A 5,423-nucleotide genomic window follows, 5' to 3' on the forward strand; every position below is an offset into this window, starting at 1 on the left:
AACTTCAAGTTAAAATATTCTGTACTATATATTTCACTAATTAAGGGCAAATGGGGAAATATAAACACATTTTATATCTCAGCATTTCCTTCATGGGCAGTACTTCAGGGCAGTACATTGGCGTTTTGTTCTCCTGGGAAATCTATTTTAATGAAACAACCTTGGTATGAATCCTGAAATATTTATATTTCAGTCAAAGCTTAACATACAGACTCAAAATATTTGATTATTCATTAGAGAAGGATTATAGCTATCAGGGCAGGAAATACACTCCCTATCTGCTCTAAAAATAATTGTGAGACCTTGACTGTTTTCATGGATGTGACAACATCAATCTCATTAACTACTGCAACTTACCTCGCCATGGTGTATCACATTGATTATTCATCCAGGGTCTATGTTGGTGACACTGACAGCCGTTACTCATGATGACTGATACGAGTCATAAAGCTGTGACTGATGGAGAGTGCTGCCAGAAAGCTTCCACATGGATCCATAAAGCCTGGAGTTACTGCCAAACACGTTTGTGATTTAAATTTGGAGATGACTCATTTGAATTAATGCATAACTACCAATGACTCTCAGAGAAGAGAACTCTAGCGTGGAAAAGTACAGGCCTGTCTATAATCTAATTTAGTCTCAATCAAGGACATCTCCAATGATTAGTACTCATCTCCAGGACCATGAAGCTTTGGTTTCCTGGGCTGAGGTTTACAGCAAATTGCTTTATGACCTTGAATAAGTTTTTAAAGTGTCTTTTCTTCTTCTAAAATAGTAACAAAATTGGAATATTTGAAGTTCTCTCCTGAAGTGTTCTGAGAATTTGATTTTCAAATAGCATTGACAAACTCAGAGAAATGGGACAGAAAGCTTAATCAATACAAATAATAAAATTAATAGCTCACCAAATTTTTTTTACTTTTAGTGTTAAATCAGGGCTGAAAAAGAAAATTCTTGGCAATAAATGGTGAAGGCATTTCTCACAGTGACTAGAAAGGTGGTAAAGTACTAAGACAGTGGCCTGATAGGAACTTCATAGCCCATTTAAAATTTTTTTAAACATTCGTTATAAAAATTTTCAAGCATTACATTTTCAAGTAGAGGAATAATTTAATGAACTTCAAGCACACTTAAACCAGCTTTAATAATTATCAACTCATTTCAGATCCTGTTGGGAGTATGTCATCATCCCAGATTATTTTGAAGACATTCCCTACATAATATTATTTTATCTCAGAGTCCATATTATCAGATAAAATACAGTAAATTCAAATGTATTTCCAAATGGGGTTTAAGCCAAAATATGATTGTTTTTATTAATCATTAATCACTTGAACCAATAAAAATCAATAAAAAAGTCAAAATTGATAAAAAAAAAAAATACAGAGCCAAGAGATTCTCCTGAAATACAGAAAATAAGTAGGCAATACTAAAGATTTACTCATCATGAATTATGCAAAGACCGCAACTAAAAAACCTGACAAACTCTTTCAAAGCAAGAAATAGTATCTATTCCAACTATTGCAGGAAAAAATGCAACGTTTTTAGTAAATTTTAACAAATGAGACTTTTAACTACTTTACATTTTGATTTTTGCATTTACTTCTTGGATCATACACCTACTTACTTGCTTATAAATACTCTTGACATATTTTATCAACTCTAACTTACAGCACTTTTAGAATCACCAGTTTTAAATTAAATGCAACCCATGTATGTAGACAGTATAAGTTGCATACTTTTCTATGTTGCATTGAAAATGTTTTCTTTTTTTTTTCAGTTTTATTAGGTAGAATTATTACAGTTTGACTGCACATGCACGTTATATTGCATGTAAATACATATATATACTATACTATACTTCTTTTAGTTTACATATATGTACTAATTATTGTTTCTAAGATTAGATCTTTAGCTTTTTAAACTTACGTAGTTATCAAAGGAATAAAGCCAAGAAAATGTTTTCATAGCACATTGTAATGTGACTTTTTTCTATCCTTAATAAAACATGTTTGACAATGGTTTTACCTTTAAAATTTGTTACTGAAGTTTTATGTGCTTAAGTATACTGTTTCTATCTTGATGTCAGTTTAAGTCTTCCTTCCACATATGAGGACCTTATTAAGATTTTCAAAATATGAACTTAAAGTGATAGGAATTGGACTTTTATGGAAAGAAGTCTAGTGTAGAGTCGTCTGCTGTCTTATGAAAAAAATGCCAAAATAGCATTTAAAATAAAAGACAGATCATGGTCAATATTGAACTAATTAAATGACATGAAATAGAAATCAAATCTACAGAGGTACAAGAATAAAACATTCTTTATTTTTCTATAAAAACTTCACTTACTGCGTGGGAGGGAGGGAGAGCAGCTGACCTGCAGTATACCCTGCATGGGTGCAGAATGGAAGACCTTTTCGGGAAGAGAATAGAAGCCGGTGACCCAATATAATTTCAGTTGGACATCTGAATAAATACATTAATGTATTTTTACCTCTGAAATTCCCTCAGCAGAATGTCCTTCACTAAGGATGAGCTATTCCAAGTAGAACCCAAGGGCTAAGACATGCCTTCCTGGAGAATGTCATATAGGCTTTTCAATGCTCTAGAATGTAGAATGAAAATTTTTATAATCTAAACACTTTCTTCTGTGTGAAGAACTCCCTGAATCTCATCTATTTTGGACCAGTGATGCATGTTCTAGACTGGGGGAAAAAAAAGACCTGGGGAACTGCCTTTGATGATTTAGACTTCTATTGGCGTTAACTGAATCTCATTTTAAAATTTTATTATTATTATTACTATTGCTATTTTTAATTGAAAATTAGTTGATTTACAATATTACGTTAGTTTTAGATATATAGCATAGCGATTCAGTATTTTTGCAGATTATGCTCCATTATAGGTTATTAAAAGATAGTGGGTATAATTCCCTGTGCTATACAAGTACACCTCTGTGGCTTATATATTTTATATATAGTAGTTCGTATCTATTAATCTCTTACCCCTAATTTGGCCGTCCGTGCTCCCTTCTCCCCTTTGGTAACCATAAGTTTGTTTTCTGTATCTGTGAGGCTGTTTGTGTTTTGCACATATATTCATTTGTATTATGTTTCAGATCCCACATGTAAGTGATATCATACATATTTGTCTTTGTTTCATTAAGCATAGTATTCTCTAGGTGCATCCACCATGCTGCAAATGGCAGAATTTCTATATATATATATACATGTATAGTCAGTCACAATGTGTCAATTTCTGGTGTACAGCACAATGTCTCAGTCATGCATATACATACATACATTCATTTTCATGTTCTTTTTATTAAAGATTATTGCAAGATATTGAATATAGTTCCCTGTGCTATACAGAAGAAATTTGGTTTTTGTAGTCGATTTTTATATATAGTGGCTGATCTTTGCAAATCTCAAATTTTATCCCTTCCCACCCTGTTTCCCCCAGTAACCATAAAATTTTTTACTATGTCTGCAAGTTTGTTTCTGTTTTGTAGATTTCATTAATGTCCTCTTTTTTCTTTTTTTAGATTCCATATATGAGGGATATGTGGTATTTTTCTTTTTTTCTGGCTTACTTTACTTAGAATGACAATCTCTAAGTCCATCTATTGTTGCTGCAAATGGCATTATTTTATTCTTTTTTATGGCTGGGTAGTATTCCATTGTATAAATACACCACAACTTCTTTATCCAGTCATCTGTCGTTGGACATTTAGGTTGCTTCCATGTCTTGACTATTGTAAATAGTGCTGCTATGAACATTGGGGTGCATGTGTGCATGTATCTTTTTGAATAAGAGTTCCCTCCTGATATATGCCCAGGAGTGGGATTGCTGGATCATATGGTAAGTCTATTTTTAGTTTTTTGAGGAATCTTCATACTGCTTTCCATAATGGCTGCACCAAACTGCATTCCCACCAACAGTGTAGGAGGGTTCCCTTTTCTCCACACCCTCTCCAGCATTTATCATTCGTGGACTTTTGAATGATGGCCATTCTGACTGATGTGGGATGATACTTCATTGTAGTTTTGATTTGCATTTCTCTGATAATTGGCAATATTGAACATTTTTTCATGTGCCTATTGGCCATTTGTATGTCTTCCCTGGAGAATTGCTTGTTTAGGTCTTCTGCCCATTTTTGGTTTGGGTTTTTTTGTTGTTGTTGTTATTAAATTGAGCTTTTTATATATTCTGGAAATTAAACCATTGTTAGTCACATCAGCAAATGGCAGAATTTCATTCTTTTTACGGTTGAATAATATTCCATTGTGTATATGTATTACCACATCTTCTTAATCCAGTCATCTGTTAATGGGCACTTAGGTTGCTTCCATGTCTTGCTGTTGTAAATAGTGTAGCTATGAATTTGGGGTAAATGTATCTTTTCAAATTAGCATTTTCATTTTTCCAGATATATGCCCAAGAGTGGAAACGCTGGATCATATGATAGTTCTATTTTTAGTTTTTTAAGGAACCTCCATACTGTTTTCCATAGTGGCTTCACCAATTTACATTCCCATTAATGTTTTACAAATGCTCCCTTTTCTCTACATCCTTTCCAACATTTGTTATTTGTACACTTTTTGGTGATTGCCATTTTGACAGGCTGGAGGTGATATCTCATTGTCATTTTGATTTGCATTTGTCTAATCATTAGTGATGTTGAGCATAATTTCATGTGCCTGTTAGCCATCTTTAGGTCTTCTTTGGAGAAGTGTCTATTAAGGACTTCTGCCCATTTTTAAATTGGGTTGTTTGTTTTTTTAATATTGAGTTGTATGAGCTGTTTGTATATTTTGGATATCAATTCCTTGTTTGTTGCCTCATTTGCAAATATTTTCTCCCATTCAGTAAGTTGTCTATTCATTTTGTCAGTGGTTTCCTTTGCTGTGCAAAAGCTTTTAAGTTTAGTTAGGTCTCATTTGTTAATTTTTGCTTTTGTTTCTTTTGCCTTGGAAGACTGATCCAAGGGAATATTGCTACAATTTATGTCAAAGAGTGTTCAGCCTTTGTTCTCTTCTACGAATTTTATTGTTTCAGGTTTTACATTAGGTCTTTAAAACATTTTGAGTTAATTTTTGTATATGGTGTAAGGGAATGCTCTAATCTCATTGTTTTAAAATGTGGCTACCCATTTTAACCAGTGCCAGTTGTTAAAGAGACTGTATTTTCTCCATTGTATATTCTTGCATCCTTTGTCAAAGATTACTTGCCCAAAGGTGCATGGATTTATTTCTGAGCTCTCTGTTCTGTTTTGTTAATCTGTGTGTCTGTTTTTGTGCTAGTAACAGCTGTTTTGATCACTACAGCTTTCAAGTGTAATCTGAACTCTGGGAGGGTTATGTCTACAACATTGGTCTTTTCTCTCAAAATTGCTTAAGAAATTTGCTTTTTGTGGTTGCATA

The sequence above is a fragment of the Camelus bactrianus genome, chromosome 6 (genome assembly GCF_048773025.1).
Source record: "Camelus bactrianus isolate YW-2024 breed Bactrian camel chromosome 6, ASM4877302v1, whole genome shotgun sequence".
Taxonomy (NCBI): domain Eukaryota; kingdom Metazoa; phylum Chordata; class Mammalia; order Artiodactyla; family Camelidae; genus Camelus; species Camelus bactrianus.